The sequence below is a fragment of the Lissotriton helveticus genome, chromosome 8, assembly GCF_964261635.1.
Source record: "Lissotriton helveticus chromosome 8, aLisHel1.1, whole genome shotgun sequence".
NCBI lineage: Eukaryota > Metazoa > Chordata > Amphibia > Caudata > Salamandridae > Lissotriton > Lissotriton helveticus.
This window is the reverse complement of record NC_136069.1, coordinates 98,747,368-98,765,813: the sequence shown is the minus strand read 5'-3', so window position 1 is coordinate 98,765,813 and position 18,446 is coordinate 98,747,368. Positions and strand designations below refer to the sequence as shown.

The following is an 18,446-nucleotide window of genomic DNA, read 5'->3' as shown; positions in this document are numbered from 1 at the left end:
GTGGCTAATATTTTGGTTTTATTACTGGGGTGATCATTTTGATCTATGAATTTCCCAGGAATTTAATGCTGCATGTTACCACCAGGTACCGCGTGCTGCCCCTTGGCTAACAGTGCAACATGCATATGCCATTTCTGTTTGCATGCGTTATTCCCCATTTGTTGCCCCCTCTTTTAAAAGGAGGGCAAAAAACATTAGGAACATCTGGCACAAGGTTTTCCCATTCGTTTGTTTTGCCTGTCCCCTTGAGTCTGGGAGTGTCCTTGTTCATTTTAAGCTGTTAATAGAAGTTTGCAATCATTTGAGGGATAATGTAATGAAGATGCTTTGGAGGCAAATAGAAATGTCTTTCACAGAAACAGAAAACACCCACTAAACACTGATGCCTATTAAACTAACAATGGCATTACATAGGTTTCTTTATGAGAACAAAAGCCAGCTCATTTGTATATAAATTGTTTTGAAAGCATGTAATCTGCTGGCTCCATTCACAGAACAGAAAGACTGTCACAAAAAGGCAGCCTCATTTATTCTGACTCATGTAGCTTTCCGCTTGGATGTTTGTAAGCAGTTTGATTCTCCGGCTCGCGAATTATAGGGTCACAGTGATTATTTTAGGATTAATGCCTCACAGAAGGAACACATAATAGACGTCTTCATTCTGTCGCAAGAGGTCTAAAGCAGCCATCATTTCTGGAAAGTGCCACTTTCTTGACTGCCTTGATCTTGGTACTGTTCATTTACCCTATTTTATGAATGGATCCATACTTGGAGAATGAAGGGGTCCCTTTTGTTGTCGGTGCATCCTTTGTAGTACAGCAAGCTTAGCCTCATTGATTGACAGCGTGGTTTGACTAGGTCTAGGTTCCCTGGAAGGAACTGATCCACCAGCCCTGCTTGGGGGCTGCAGCCCCTCTGAATGTGCAGCTCCTTAAGTGAATAACAAAGGCCAGCCATAGCAAAGATCTTCAGCTCATGGAAAGCCCTTGTTTGTACAGGCATGGGCAGACCTTTTATGTTTTATTGAGAGAATGCTTGAGTCAAACTACAAATTTGGAGACGAGTAGAGGAGAATCAGTACAGTGAGAGATCATTTTCAAAATGGGTGTTCATGCAGATATATAAAGGACCACATGATACCCCGCTAGGTACTGTACATATCACCTTTTGCAAGCTCCTCCCACATAAGTCATGCTATGGTGGTCAACTTGAAGGAAAGATATTTTAAGGCAAGCTGCAGAGTGGATGCTGTGAGAGTAATGTGTTCAGTGTGCCAGGCCATAATTACCTATGGTTGGAGATAGTGTGCCCTGCCATCCACTGCTGGTCCCGGAAGTGCCTGTATCTTAGGCTTAGTACACTAGTGAAGAGAAAAATCTGGGGGGTAGGATGGTCCCGACTCATGCGTGTCAAGGTGTTTCTGTCCTCACGCTGCAGCATCCTTGCAGGATGAGGAGACACTCCTGCGAGGGTCCACACAAGCTGTGTTTTTGTGTCCTGAGTCCCTTTCATGACACAAACTGAACACATGGGGCCATATGTATGAAGTTACCCATTTGCGAATCTCAAATAGCGATTTTTTAGAAATCGCTATTTGAGATTTGCAAATTGGTATGTATGTAGAAAATCGCATTTTGTTTGCGATTTCTTAAAATTCCTTAATTGCGATTAGCAAATCGCAAATCGCAATTAAGGAATAATTTCCCATTTATTTCTATGGGCCAGGAGGCGAATTTGCTTGATACATATGGCCCATGGTTTCTCAAAAGCATTTTCAGGGTTGTGGAACAGCGTCACCATCACCATGAATTCCACATCAGATCTTCAAAAATCCAAGAAGAGCAATGTCTTGGGTGCAAATGGCGTTTTTTCCTTCATACCTTTTTAATATGTACTAGCAGCCCGTCCCGACGTTGTCCGGCAGGGCCGGACTGGGAACCAAAACCGGCCCTGGCAAAGTGCTTGGCCTTCCCCTGGAGGGGGAGGGGGTTGGGGGTGCTGCCGAGCTCTATGCCAGGGCCGGTTTTCTGCCGATTTTGTTACAGGGACGATTTTGCAGCTATGCTGCAAAAACGGCCCTGTAACAAAAATGGCCCCCAGGGGCCCAAAACCGGCCCCCACCCGTGCGGCGCACCGGGGGATTGCCCGGTGCCTGCTACGGCCAGTCCGGACCTGTTGTCCGGGTATGAATTGCTGCCGGCCAGTAGTATATTGTTTTCTAGGATTTCGTTTTGATAGCATGTCTTATCTGTGACAGGCCTGTTAAACGCTCCGATTCACAGTGTACTGCTGATGCACTTAAGAGTGCGCGTTCAGTAGTGTGTGAACTCGAGTTTCCCTACTTTATTTTTCCTTGCAATATTATATAGCGCGAACTCGACAACATGGCATGAGCACAATTTACATTACAGAAGAACACATTCATTTGTGGTAGGCACGGGGAGACAAAGCGATTTGCCTGGAATCACAGGATGTTGAGCTGATGCCGAGATTCGAACGTAGCTCCCCAGCTCTAAAGTTCGCAATTCTAGAACTTGTGGCGGGACGTGTTTCTAAAAGTGTATGTCGGTGCTGGCCATCAATGAAAGAGACCTGTGCATTTTTCAAATCGGTGGTGAAAAAATATGAGTATGTTGCTGGAGATGTGGGCCGCCGTGCCACCAATGTACTTACCGGGGAGGGTAAGCACCCATTATTCAGCAACTTTCTTTCCGCATACCATCACTCCGCATACTTTCATTACGAAAGTACCATGACTCCGCAATGCCATTATAACGCATGGCATTACATTTTATATGCTTTTACCACGCATACATTTACAACGAAATTCGTTGTAAATGCATGAATGGTAAAAGCATGTTTGTTTTTAAATGTTTGGATAAGGTAAGTATGGGTATAGGGGTATATGTTTTGGGGTACTGAGGTATATGTTTTGGGGTGTTTGGGTATTTTAAGGGTTCAGATTTGTTTTGGGTTATAGGGTACAGGCGTAGTTTTAGGGTTTAAGGATAGGTATGGGTTTTGGGGTACAGGGGTATTTTTAGGGTTCAGGACTAGGTTTGGGTTTTGGGGTATAGGGGTATTTTTAGGGTTCAGGGGTAGGTTTGGGTTTTGGGATACAGGGTTATTTTTAGGGTTCAGGGCTAGGTTTGGGTTTTGGGGTACAGGGGTATTTTTAGGGTTCAGGGCTAGGTTTGGGTATTGGGGTACAGGGGTATTTTTAGGGTTCAGGGCTAGGTTTGGGGGTACAGGGTTATTTTAAGGGTTCAGGGCTAGGTTTGGGTTTTGGGGTACAGGGGTATTTTAGGGTTCAGGGGTAGGTTTGGGTTTTGGGGTACAGTGGTATTTTTAGGGCTCAGGGCTAGGTTTGGGGGTACAGTGGTATTTTTAGAGCTCAGGGCTAGGTTTGGGTTTTGGGGCACAGTGGTATTTTTAGGGCTAGGTTTGGGTTTTGGGGTACAGTGGTATTTTTAGGGCTCAGGGCTAGGTTTGGGTTTTGGGGTACCGGGGTATTTTTAGGGTTCAGGGGTAGGTTTGGGTTTTGAGGTACAGGGGTATTTATAGGGTTTAGGGCTAGGTTTTGGTTTTGGGGTACAGGGGTATTTTTAGGGTTTAGGGATAGGTTTGGGTTTTGGGGTACAGGGTATATTTATAGGGTTAAGATGGGTTAGTGTTTAAGGGTGTTGGGGTATTTTAAGGAGTAAGGGTGGGTTATGATTATGGGGTGCAGGGGTACTTAAAAGGGAGCAGGGTGGGATTAGCATACAATATGAGACATGGCATGAAGGGCGGAACGTACCACACGCCCCCAGCGTTTGTCATGCCCACAGCACAACGCAGACACGCCCACAAGGGACTACTTTGCTGGCACATTTATTTTACCTTTTAAATGTATATGGTGGGCGTCTGCATAGCCTATGTCCTTCTGCTGCAACTGCCCTTTCCAATGCTGTATTGGGTGTTGTGATTGGTGCTGTGGTTCCTGAGATTACCCGCCTCAATGGTTTGGGCTCTCTCTTTATTATATTTGTATGGATTTACACTAAAATATCCCTGCTCATCTTCAGGATCCCAGAACACTTTTTATGATAAGAAATTTCTTTAACCAAAAATATTTTTATTGCAGTATCTACTTGAGACAGCATTTTCCTGATCTCTGTTTTTGCAAATTAAAATGAAAACGACTTAAAAAATTGTCCTATTTAAGCCCTCTTTTTTTTATTTCACCTTTAATGGCAAAGAAAACAGCCAGGCATCACATAGAGAGGAATGCCTGGTGATCAAATTAAAGCAGACGGACATGGAAAAGCACTGCTGTGGAAGTTGACCCTCGGTTCATTTTAGCTCTGGGTTTAGACATCAAACAGACCTATCACTGATAATACACTGAGTGAAATTTAGGTCCATCCTTTTCAATAATTGGTTTTCCTCAAACCAGTTTCTTTCAACCAGTGGCTGGAAATGTTGTCCATCATGTCTTGTCTCAGCACAGTGGCATTTTCCTTTCTCATCTAATGCTATTGGCTGTTTTGGAGTATTTAGCCATCTCTACTTCAGTGCGTGCATTGAATTGGTGCTTTACAGCTATAGCACTCACTTTCGGTTCCTGCTGGCTCCCACTCAAGTGTCTTGGTCTAATGTGCTATCGCTGCACATGCTAACAAATTACACCCAGCCCTATTTGCCAATGCTTGTTCGTCTCTGTCTTCCCAGAATCCCTGAATACATATATTTAACCAATTGCCTTTTGAAAATTGGATTTAGGCTTTGCCGGACACTTTTTGTGAAATCTTTATCAATCATAATGTGGAAAAGTAAATTTTGCCATGTTGTATGTGCCTACGTGTTCCCTATGTTATGTCATATGTGCATGATCGATATGCATGTATTCCCCTATGATCGATTAAAGACGCAATTACAGTTGTGTCCATCTCTAGTATGTCAGTTTCCAGTTTTCGTGAATACAACGAATATCAGGCCTATGTAAAGCTACGTTGCCACGTTTTACAGTGTGCACGTTAATTCATTGAATTATCCCCGTTTCTAGGCCTCAAAAGGGCCCGGACTCAGATTCAGCTCCTGTCTCCTGAACCCTCTCCAAGGAGCGATACAGCCCCCACCTGTATCCCTGACCCTTAGCTTACTTTCATGCCTCGCAGTGCCCGGCTCGGCCTGGCTCTGCCTCCCAGTCTGCCAAGAGTATGTTATGTTTCTAGTTATCAGTCCAGCCCTCCTTCTCTGCATTCCTACGTTACTGAATCACATCAATAGTTTCCGTCATGGTCTAGCCTTTATGTCTCCATGTAAGAGAAATACTGTATTAATATTCATAGAATATTCCCCGCACACGCACTACATGTAGAATTATGTATGCACCAGTCTTAATGTCTGTTAGCCTTTACTCTGATAACTTTTGGATTCTATCAACATGTACTCTAAACATCAGATACTAGATATGCCTGGGTACATGTCGTTCTGACACTCCAGACTTTAGTCTCCTCTTCTAGCGCAGAAGTCATAGCCCCCCAGTTCTCCCTGGTAACACGTCATTGTCAGTTTGCGCGCACCACTAGGTTAGAGGTCCCAGCTGCTCAGGTAGCCCCCTCCATGTTTCCGCCCCGTTTATGACATATTCTGTTACGTTTGCATCACATGTCTATGTATACGCCCTGTACACGCCTTCTTGTTACCTCATTTCACCCTTATCTTTCGCGACTGCTACAAACTCCGCCTACTGCTACGCCTACTGTATTGAAAGCAATGCAATTGTTTTGATATATATATTGTGCACCGATATTAAAGTTTGCTAGCCAATTCCCAGATCCTGCCCCCGACAGCTGTCGGGCCCTGCCATCCTATTCCTGTACAGGCTGTCCTGTTCCTGTCCTTTATGCTTGATTAAAGCCTGTCAACTTCAGCTACCTCGTATCTTGACTCTTATTTATTGAGCTACCCGTTTATTGATTATAGTCAAAAATAGATCCGGTAATAATTTATTTATTTACCACATAATGGCGCCCGAATAGGGACTTGCCCTTTCCCCACGCGCCGGAGAAGCCACGCAGGCCCCCTGATCCTCTGCAGCCGTGACGGAACCATACCGTGCACATGCAGATATTTCTGCTTCAAATATCCCTCAGGCCCACGGAGGAGACGGAGGTTGCGGTCCAGCGTCCAGACGAGGCGGTGGAGGAACGCGGCGAGTCCCGACCAGAGCCCAAGCCGAGAGTCCAAGGTCCGAGGTATCCGGAGGCCCACCTGTAACTGAAGTCCGAAGTTCGTCCGTTCGTCGTCGTAGCAGTCCAGTCCAGTCCGAGGCCTTCCGTTCTTGCTGCCCGGTGAGTACCGCTGCTGGGGTAGTATCTAGACAGGGTCAATTGATTTGTCTCTGGTCCGTGGGTTTGGGTACGCAAATCCAACACGAAGTGTTCACCTAGGTGGGCGCGGGTCCTGACGTGTCTCTTTATGGGACCGGTAAGTTTCGTGCTGTTTTAGCAGTGCATCCAGTCATTCTAGTAAAGTTTCTGTTCTAGTAAGTTCTGTTCTCGAGAAATTCATGTGTTCTGTTTTTAGTATTTCAGGTAATATTCTGTCCAAACTGTTGTTTTATGTGTTTTTAATGTCGTGGTATGAGTGATTTGTTTTCATACAGTTATTATTGTGTTTATTGTGTATTGTATTGTGTCAAGACTCCAGCCTAGTTATGCCTCTGTTCTCAAAGTTACGTCAGTTAAAAACTAGAAAAGGTCTGCTCGAGGAAGCAGTTCCTGTCCCGCCTAGGGACAGTCCAGGTCATTTTATGTATCAAAAGCATGGCATAAGTGCCATATTATATCTAGACTTATGGGTGGAGTACACCAAAGAATTAGAAGAAAAGTATAGATGGCCCGTATCAGGTACGTGGGATGCCGAGTGCATCATGCGAGTAGAAGAAGTATTATGGAAAAAGAAAGCCAGACAGTCCCAGAGAGATGCCATCGAGTTATGGCGCAAAGAATCTCATAAAAGAACAGAAAAAGAAGCCAGAAAGTTAGAATTAAGTAGAGAATCCTCAGAAAGAGCCCAAGAAAGGGAATTAATTGAAGTAGGTGAACGAGTTAAAACCGAACAGTCAGACAGACAGAGAAATGCCCTCATTAAGGGTATGTATCCTCTTCTTGCCGAGGGCTTGCCAAAAGCAACCCCGGAAGCACCATGTAATTTTCCGCCGCCATTAGTTCCGATTAAGCTACGTCACAAACCGACCGCAGCTGATATTTTTCTCTCGTCCTATTTGGACGACACAGTCCCAGAATATGCGAATCCTGCTCCGCCAGCTCCTGTAAATAATGTAATTCCTGTTCCTCCAGCCACCGGGGCACCTGTTACAGCACCTGTTACGGTACCCCCGGTCCAGCCCATAGTACAAGTTCCCGCTACATCGGTCACTCTGCCAGCACGAAGAGTATCAGTCGACGATTCCAGTTTATGGGCCGCGGGGGGAGGTCCTCCTGGTACCCCGCCGCCACACAAACGTGTAACGTTAGTCGAGTTACATGAACGTGCGTTACAGCGTACGCCCAAACATCAGTCCGTTGCAGATATCAAGCGAGCTCTTACCGAATGCCGTTATGATCCAGTCCCAGGCGATGATAATATGGTTATATATTCATTGCGCGTAAGACGGGTGACCGAGTATTTGGACACCCTACCGAATATGAAAGAAGATCTAGACAGAATATATCGTTTAATCCGTACAGGAGAAGACCCAGAAAGTATTGGCGAAATCATGTCTCAAAGGAAAGCCGAGACTCAGCTCATGCTATTAAAGTTTCTAATCAATTGTTTAATAAGGGAACAAGATTATCCGACTAAAGACCCGATCGAAATGAGAGTTCTGACAAAGTGGAGTGATCATATAGCCGAGGGAAGACACAAGACACTCAGTAGTATAGAGAGTATGTACAGGAAAATTCGTAAGGAAATAATAAGGTTACACGAGCAACGTAAAGCAGCACAAGTAAGCGAGAAAGAAGATAACACTGATACTGAAGAAGTAGAAGACGAGAATACTGCCAGAATAGCGTATGTAGGTAAATCTAGATTTCCAGACCGACATTCACGCCTAGAACACAAGAAAGTCTTTCATCTTCCAGCACCAGAACAAGATTCTCTAGAACAAGTATTTCAAGCTACCGATCACATTCTGAAATCACGAATCGGTTATAGTGAACTTAGTACCATGCATGAACAAGAACTAGCCCGATCAGCAGTCCGATGGATTACTGATTCTACCACTTTTCCAGACGAAATAGTGGCACAAATGTTTCTGAAACTGCCCCCAGCCGAGCAGCGACTGGTGGGTATGTACATGATCCAGTACCTCATTACATTGTATGAGGGACAACATTCTGATCCAGGTCCGTTACATGATGTTCTGAACGAGTTACTCCAGTATAAATGGAAAGGTTTAGGTACCGATTTAATTAGTGTCATTCTAGAACAGCGCCACAAATATAGAACGTTTCTGAATCCGCATTTTGTTCACGTCTCACCTCCAGAAAGTAAACCATTGTACATAGATAGACAGCACCCGTTACGAGAAGTACACCCAGTTAGGACAACGGGTGGTGAAATGCAACGAGTATTTGTTTACACCCCTGTCACAAAGATGGAACTCTTAGAGATGAAGAAATTAATTCCCTGTCACGACAAAGATCCAGCAGGGTTCCATCGAGAATTAAAAGACATGCTCCGTATGGGAGAATACACGTATCCAGATATCATTAAAATGTTAAAGGTCCTGTTACCCGCAGGGGTATATGAAAAACTCAAGGAAAAAGAATGGGAGGTGGGAGAGAAAAAGATTGATTGGACAGCTCTAGAAGCTGAAGATAAAATACGAGTACCAGGTACCGGTCTTGGGGACAAATGTAAAGAATTGCCCGAGTTATTGATACAAGTTTTGCCAAGGTTATTATCCACGAAAAAGGAAGATTGGGATGCAATCTCAGCATGCAAACAGAAACAGGATGAAGATACTAGTGATTTTTATTCTAGATTTGAAAAATGTTTTATTATTAACAGTGGTTTGAAGACAGGTAGCGAGTCATACCCTCATCTTTTTGTTACTAAACTAGTCGAGAATTCAAGCCCACAAGTTAAAAATCGAGTTTTGAAAGTCGAAAGTACCTGGCAAGCTAGTACCCCTTCACAAATGCTCCAAATGCTCCAGTACCACCAGAATAGAATCAGGGAAGAGCAAGAACACGAAAGGAGACGTATGAAAGACACGAAAATGAAAGTACTAGTTGCACAATCTGTTCCACAAGACAGTCAGAAGAGGGGTCTGAATCAAGTCAGTCATCCTGCAGCTCCCGTTAAAGGGACATGCAATTATTGTAAACAGCCAGGTCATTTTATAAACGAGTGTGCAGTTCTGAAACACAACATAGCTACTGGTAAGACTAAAGAAAGACCACGTCCGCCTAGACAAGAGCAAGTTTCACAGACTTCTCAGCCACCACAGAATGCACAACAGACAGTTCCAGCACCGCAGCCTATTGCTGCAACACAGCATGTTACACAGCAGATGTACCAGTATGCCCAGACAGAGTATCCAGAGTATCAACAGTATTCATGAAACAGCCTAGAGAGGGAGGTAGGCTTGCCTCTCATCGAGATACCTGTAGATCAAGAGGGTCCCTATGTACATAGTCAAGTATTAGGGAAAGACAGAAAGTTTTTGATTGATACAGGGGCAAGTAGGACTACTATCAGTCATGACGAGGTTCCAGGGGCTCCGCTCTCAGGCTCTAAAAATGTTTCCCTTGGATTTTCAGGAAAGCCTATTGTTAACGAGATTTCAAAGCCAGTTACTCTAGAAGTTGGTCCATTGTCCCGAACTACTGATTTGTTACTTACGAAATCGTGTCCAGAAAATTTGTTAGGTATTAAAACATTGAAAGAATTAGGTGCAGTTATTTGCTGCTCCCCAGAAGGAATACAATTGTTTTTGCGTGACTTTAAAGGTCACTATGTATTACGTGATTTTGATCCAAGATTGGCCAATGTTCCACAGCATTTATGGGCGCAAGGTCCAACTGATGTAGGTTTTATGCAAATCACACCCCATCGTGTGACCCTCAAGCAAGGTATAGTCTTGCCATGAATCAGACAGTACAGATTGCCACCTGAGGCTGTAGCAGCCTTATCCAAAATTATTGACGAGCTCATAGTGGTTGTAGAAACTGACTCCAATGTATGTAATTCTCCTATCATTCCAGTCATGAAACGTACTGATCCAAATGCACCTCCAGTATATCGATTAGTGATTGACCTTCGAGAACTTAACAAATGTATCATACCCCAGTATCCAGTAGTCCCCGATATTTCATCTCTATTGACAGCTATTGATTCTGAAGCTACATTTTTCACTGTTATAGACCTCAAGAATGCATTTTTCAGTGTTCCGATTCATCCAGACAGCCAATACCTTTCCGGTTTTTGTTTAAATGGAAGGAGCTATAAATTCACACAAGCTCCTCAAGGTTTCACAGAAAGTCCTAGTATTTACAGTCAAGCACTTAAAAGACAACTAGACAATATTCACATGCCAACTGACACTGCCCTGCTCCAGTATGTAGATGATCTACTGATCACAGCCCGTTCTGAACGTGACTGCGAGCGAGCGTCACTTACAGTTCTGTATTTCCTAGCCGAGATGGGGCACAAGGTGTCCCCTTCGAAGCTCCAGTTCTGTGTCCAGCAAGTGATCTACTTAGGCCACTTACTGTCCAAGTGGGGTAGGCAGTTGACACCAGACCGTATCCAGTTGATAGCGAGTCTTCCACAGCCCAAGACACAGAGGGAGGTACGTGCTTTTATTGGCCTTACTTCTTATTGCAGACAATGGATTCCTCAGTATGCATTTCTAGCAAAACCACTGATACAGTTAACGACACAGGAGGCAGCCGTATCGACTGTCCTCCCTTGGACATCTGAACATACACTTGTTTTTAATGAATTAAAGAAAGCCTTATGTCAAGCACCTGTTCTAGCTACACCGAACTACAGTAAGCCTTTTACACTTTTTGTCACAGAACGTGATGGTACTGCATTATCTGTTCTCACACAAGATCAAGCAGGACAGTACAAGCCTTGTGCTTATTTTTCGAGCACATTAGATCCAGTAGCCCAGACTTTGCCTGCGTGCCTCAAGTCAGTTGCAGCCACAGCTCTAGCTATCAGACAAAGTGATTCCATAGTATTAGGACACTCCCTGACAGTACAAGTTCCACACTCCGTGGAAGTTCTTTTAAACCGAACACAGACTCAGCATTTGACCATTGCACGTTTAACAGGTTATGAACTGACACTGTTCCAGCCACACATAGAAATCAGACGCTGCAACGTTCTAAATCCTGCTACTCTGTTACCGTCAGTTACTTCAAATCCTGCCACACATGACTGTGTGGAAGTCATTAACACTATGACTAAGCCAAGACAAGACCTGACAGACATTGCATTACCTAATCCCGACCTGACACTTTATGTGGACGGTTCATGTATGAGAACTAGTACAGGAGAACTAGTAGCCGCGTATGCAGTGACTACTGACACTGAAGTTATTGAAACACACCGTATTGACACCCTGTCTGCTCAAGCAGCAGAGCTAGTTGCTCTGACCCAAGCCTGCATACGTGCCAAGAACCTGAAAGTAAACATATATACAGATTCACGTTACGCATTCGGAGTTGTACACGACTTCGGAGTGCTCTGGCAGGAGAGAGGTTTCATGACTTCTCATGGAACCAAGATTCAGCATGGTCTCCTCATTCAAGCTCTGTTAGATGCAATACATTTACCGACAGCTATCGCTATCATGAAGTGCAAGGCACACACGAAAGTTACTGACATCATTTCCCAAGGTAACGATCTAGCAGATCGAACAGCCAAGCTTACAGCTCAGACACCAGACATTCCAGTTAACAAGACACAGACATCCACTCCAGAACAGACTACTTGTATGACAGTTAAGGACCCTACACAAGATGTCATAGACATACAGTTACATGCTACTCCTGAAGAAATCAAGAAATGGTCCGAACAAGGAGGGGTCCAGACAGATCAGGGATGGTTGACGAAGGGAAAAGCCACATGGTTTCTCCCCGACTCTATGGTTCAAGTCATTATCAATACCGCACATAGTCCAGCACATCTAGGAGAAAAAGCCATGTTAGACAGTATACAGAACCTTTGGTTTAACAAGCACTTACGCGCTGCAGCCAAGCAGAAAGTCCGTACTTGTATGATATGTTGTCAATTCAATCCAGGTAAAAGTGTCCCGGTGGAACAAGGTGGATTCCAACCTCCTGACCACCCTTTTGAAGTCCTCCAGATGGATTATATTCAGATGGAGCGATGTCGAGGTTTCAAGTATGTCCTTGTAGTTGTATGCGCTTTGTCCAGGTGGACAGAAGCATATCCAGTTCCAGATTACACAGCAGCGACCACTGCCAAGCAGTTGGTTCGTGAATTCTTTCCCCGTTATGGACTCCCTAGGGTCGTGTATTCTGATAACGGCCAGCCATTCTCATCCGAGTTAATGAAACATGTTTCCCTTTTGTTAGGGTACCAGTGGAAGTTCCATTGTGTGCGCCATCCTGAAGCAGCCGGTCTTGTAGAGAGACATAATCAGACCCTGAAAATCCGTATTGCCAAAACATGCAAAGAGAAAGGTGTAGACTGGCTAGTTGCCCTGCCAGTTGCTTTATTCTTTATGCGAATGGTCGCACACTCCAGATCAGGTCTGTCCCCTTATGAGGTCGTATTCGGCCGCCCCCCAAACATGTGGGGTACACCTAGACCCCGCAGTATTACAGATGTTTCCAGTAATATGTTGACAGATTACCTAGCTTCCTTGATGTCTGCCCTACACTCTTGTCGTTCACAGGTTGCCGCTGCATTTCCAGACAATACTGAAGTGAAACCGAACGAGGTCATTCCAGGCGACCTTGTCCTTGTAAGAAACTTTGATCGTTCAAGTCCGCTGGAGCCTCGTTGGAAGGAGCCGCGACTTGTCCTCCTGACCACCCGCACGGCCGTGAAGTTGGAAGGCCTCAAGGGGTGGGTCCATCTGTCCCATATCAAGAAATTCCATGGAGTCCGAGAAAAAACATTTTTAAAGGACATTTCTAAGGACTGTTCCATTTCTAAAGACTGCCTGAAACCAGACACTGATCTGAATCCTGAACTGAAAGTTCCTCTGTTAGAGAAAACTCCGCAACAGGAGTATAAGTTAAAACTCCGGTCTAGTAAAATAAGTCAGCCAGTTTAATTGTCTAAGTCCCTCTCGGGTGAAACGGTTAGACAGGTATCTGACATGTATGAGATAGACCCCCATAGTGAGAGAGTTAGTCAAAACTCTATCCGATGTATCGTTTTTCTAAGTTTTATATTGTTTCTAAGTTTGATGGTTACCTGCACAAGTTATGCATTACATTTATGTTTCCCAATTTCTCATGTAAATAAGTTTTCTAATGCTACAGTAGAGCACACATTTAGTGATCTGCCTCCTCACGAGTTATCCTATCGTCTTGCTATGAGAAATAATACATTTGTAAGAATGTTACATTATTCACACCAGACCAGCAATGCTACTAATTGTTGGGTGTGTGGTCGACTCCCCCCTTTCCAGACACCGAAGGGAGTTCTGCCACTCTTTCCTTATCCGTTTTCACATAATGGTTAGTGTGGAGCATGGTCCATGTTAACGTCATCTTTAAATGATATGTCCCTTCTGAATAGAACATGCTTTCCAGACAAGCAAGGTCTCCCCCATAGAACAGGGTTAGATCTAGAAAATGAAGTTTATAATTTAGGTAATTATTCTTCGAATTTTATGGTCCTGAATGTTCAGTCTGATACTACTCCAGACTTACCTGCTATTTCAGTACTACCAGTCAAAGGCGAATTATGTGTCAGAAAGAATGGTTCCGCACATGTAGGACATAGTGATTGTACTACTACTGTCGAGTATAGTGACAGTGGGAAATCTATTTTCAAAGCTTCACGTCATTCTTATTTTGTTTGTGGTCAGACCGCATATGTTCGTCTGCCCCTTGATTGGGATGGAACATGTTACATTGCCTTCCTACTGCCACCAGTTTTTCTAGCCCCATCTGATTATCACAGAAACACACATCTAGTACACGTCAGACATAGGCGGGAGATTGAGTCCCCAATTGTCGATCAAACTGAAACTGCTCTAGAACAGTATACAGATTTCAATAGAGGTTCCTTTTTAGGGCTCGCTGGTGTTGGAGCGCGAAGCGCTCCCACCAGCAAAATGTATTGTCACCGTGACGGCTTGCAAGGGAGTACAGACCGGGCCACGCGCAGATTGTGGTCTGTGAACGCGCAGATTGTCAGTGTGCGCGTGCTCCCTTCCTGGCTCCGAACGCGTGCTGCTGCTGGCGCAGGGGCTGCAATTCCACAGCCGGCCAATGGGGACAGGTCCGAGACCGTCAGGGGGAAGCTGCGTCTGAGGTAGGAGCGAGGCATCGCACTGAAAAACCCTGGAGCAGCAAGGCCCCACCTCCCCCCAAACCTCCGGAGTCCGGTTAGTTTCATTCTTGTTTGTTTTTGCTGTGCAGTTCTTCCGTTTTTATTTGGAAGAGTAGTGTTCGCTTTATTTGAGCAGATCGTGCACTGCTATTATTGAATGCAAGCTTTCCCAGTCTGCCTTTTTCACTTTCGATGGTGTTTGGCTCCTGTGTCTCTTTTTTTTGTATACGAGGGTGCGCCGCAGACCTCTTCTCCTTGGTGTTTCTGCCTGTGACATTTCACAGTCTGCATATGCTGTATTGTTTATTTAAGCGTTGCAGGTAGAAAAATGTCAGACAGTGCCGAGAATGTTTCACAAAAGCTGTTCCTCCCTAAACCTCTCCTTACTTTCCCTAAACCCCTCCCATTTTGTAAATAATATTCCCCATTTTCCTGCCAATCTCCCTTGTTCCCACATTACAACTAAAACGTAGGCTTATGGGTGGAGATCTCCTCCACTTGGCATTGAGCTCCACATAGGAAAGATAGGAGTGACGGTGGTGCATCGGTTTGTGAATAGCATTTTGTAGTAAGTGGGTACTACTCCTTTATTACTACTAAACATACTACAAAATGCAGGTCGTGAACAGACCCCTCTGAATTTCAGAATAAGTACCTTGTCTCCCCAGCAGTGCCTCTAAGCATAGCAGGCTGTCCTGCCGGAGTCAACAAAAGATTTCTTGAGGTAAATGCCCTCCTCCCCAAATGGCCTAAATAAAGTTCTGTTAAGACTTCTTCCTTCCTCCGTGTCCACCAGTGTAACCCGCCTCAGCTCTTTAACACATTACAGAAAGTACTCCAGTTCTTCCTTCTGTACTAGGAAGTGATGCCTGCAAGTGGTTTGAAGAAACTGACATCTCTTTTTACTGGGAACACATCTGCTGCCTGTATACATAAGTGGTGCAAGTCTCCTCAAACACTGAGGCTTTTACAGGCTGCTTCATTAGAATCTGAAGGGTCAGATAACATCTCCCAGTAACGGGCCTTCACGTTCAGCAGGGATAACCAAACTGCTTCTCCTATAGCCTCCTTTTATACTTTATATCCCTCATAGAGTTCACTCTGCTTCTATGCTAAGTCGGTGCACTGCTGTCAAGCATAAAGGCATACACTTGGCTAGTTGTGCCAACCCTCCTCATGTTCATGGCTTCCGCTAGGCACTGTCAGATGCTTCATGATTGTGGTCTAGGATTCTCCATTTCCAACTATACTCAAAATGAGCCAGGTTACTTGTAATGATTAGAAAGGATCTCTCGGTTTAGAGAATCCGATTCTATATACAGGTGAAGGGAACGAATGCAGTATTTCTCTTTGGTACTTCGCCCTGCTGTCATCTTGAGAGAAATGCTTCACACACATATGGGTGTTGATTACTGATGATGTGACTGAAACAAGGATGCAGTAATATTTATCCACTATCTGGAATGACTATCAGGAAATAAAGGCTTCGAGTAAGTACCCATCTTCTAGCTATACTAATCTGGGAATGTTTTGCTGTAGTGTGAATAACAGTTATTTGATGACCAAACTCCTTCAGCATATGCATACACTGATGGGATGTGTTGCCTTCTTGAAAAGGTCCTCCTTGTACGCTCAATGGAGCCTGCTCCAAACCACGTCCCTTCTATCACTCTCATGGAGACGATTGTCAGCCTCATTTTGAGAGCTGTATACAAGGAACACATGTCTTCGTAGCATAAGGTCTAGGTGTAATGTGGTTAAGAGAAGTCAGGCCCACTGACATTGTATGACAGTAGAGGGCCAGTTTGTAGCTGTCTTCACAAAATTATGTGTCTACAAAAGCCAGATTATGCAACATAATGTGACACTGTCTGTTATAGTATTATTTCATTATTTTGTATCCAATCGATCCTGGCTTGGGGAAAGTTGCTTCATATAAGTAAGAGTTTAACACCTGAATGCAGCAATCTGCTACTGAAAGGTCAACAGTTAACCTGTGCATAGGGTCTGCCTTTGAGCAGAGTAATGTTTAAAAAATTTCTTTCAGAAACGTCTAGTGGTCCTGGTAATGAGTCAACTTTACCGGATTGGTGGATGACTTTTTATGAAGGACCAATCATCGGGTAGATCTGTCAGCATCACATGAGAGTTTAACTATGTGGTTTGGTTCAGGAATGTAGGAGCCGATTGGAGATTGTGGATAAGCTTTCTACTTGCTCACCCAGCAGGTGACCATGAGCTTCTGAGAGTCAAGAAAAGGCCTTGATACTTCTTGGTTTATCTACTGGACTCTGCTATCAGCCTCATTGTTCATATGCGCTTGGTTCCACTAGAGTGCTGTGAGAAGGCATGGCCTGTTGTAACTCAGTGTTCAGAATGAGAGGCACGTTTATGCATTGTCCATGGCAAGCTCGAGGGAGCACTCAGTTCTGTATCTGAAGCCTGTATCATCAGTGGATTCTGAAACAAGACAAAGGTGCAGATTGTGCACATGGGTAAGCTCTGATGTAAGTTGGGACAGAAATCTCATTGACCATTCTAAATATGAAAAGTCTGACTGCCGATACAGTCAAAACAAGCTTCCCTTCTTAAAAGTTTGCAGGTTTGTGAGACCGTGGGCCTCATTTATAGGTAGGTAGTAATTGAAAATCCTCTAAAAGTGCCCTGGCAGAACACCTGCTAGAAATAGGTCTGGATCATCCACCTTTGGCTTCCCGCACCTCATAGAGTGGGGGGAGATGGTTTACTTGATGATGGAGCAGCTGCTTACTATGGCATCTGGAATTCCCGGTCCCTTGGCACAAAGCCCTCGAAAATAATGCTGTAGTGACCTCCCTTTTTAAGGTAGCTGCTCCTACCCCGTTTCCCTAATGCACTTTTTGTGAAGGACTGGCATGTAAGCCTTGGTAATGCCAGACATAAACAAGCATTTACAATGCAATAGGTCTTGGGTTAATTAAGTTTGAGCTATTGGCATTGCTAAATATTGCAACACCAACTGCAAAAAAAGCTATTGGTGTTGCATTATTTAGCAATGCCAATAGCTCAAACTTTAATAATGCGAGACCTATTGCATTGCAAATGCTTGTTCTTTATAGGCCCTGTCCAGAATAGTAAGTCAATCCGTAGGTTAACCAGAACCCTTGAAGCAGTAGTGAATGAGACTACTTCTGCTCTAGGTAACTTAACTGAAGAGCAATCTGCTATGAGATTTGTCGTGCTCCAAAATCGTCTCGTTCTTGACGTCATACTGGCCGATAGAGGAGGAGCATGTAGAGTCATCGGATCTAGTTGCTGCATTTTCATTCCTAGTAACGCGCCGTCTGTTTATTCAGCTATAACCAGACTTCACAAAATTGCCCATCAGTTACACCAGAATCCAGGCACCTGGACATGGTCCGGTTGGCTCTGGAGTATCATATCTGCCTGGGGATGGAAAGTATTGTCATTTCTGGGTATTGCAGTAATGATCATATTCAGTTGCTGCCTCTGTATACAATGTGGCCCTGCGATTTGCGGCATTTGTGCTACCTCTTGTATTCCTAGTCCTAAGTCCCGTTCCAAGACAATTCGAGACGAGCAAATGATGCTGTATGGAATGATAGATGGTATCATGAATATAGATGTTTCCTGATGGAAACGTAGGGCACAAGGAAGGAATGTGGAAAAGTAAATTTTGCCATGTTGTATGTGCCTACGTGTTCCCTATGTTATGTCATATGTGCATGATCGATATGCATGTATTCCCCTATGATCGATTAAAGACGCAATTACAGTTGTGTCCATCTCTAGTATGTCAGTTTCCAGTTTTCGTGAATACAACGAATATCAGGCCTATGTAAAGCTACGTTGCCACGTTTTACAGTGTGCACGTTAATTCATTGAATTATCCCCGTTTC

General features: G+C 44.3%; 1 protein-coding gene across 1 annotated transcript in view; it reads left to right on the top strand.

The window, feature by feature from the left end:
* Positions 1-18,446, top strand: part of ILDR1 (immunoglobulin like domain containing receptor 1) — a 270,205-nt gene that overhangs the window by 215,531 nt on the left and 36,228 nt on the right.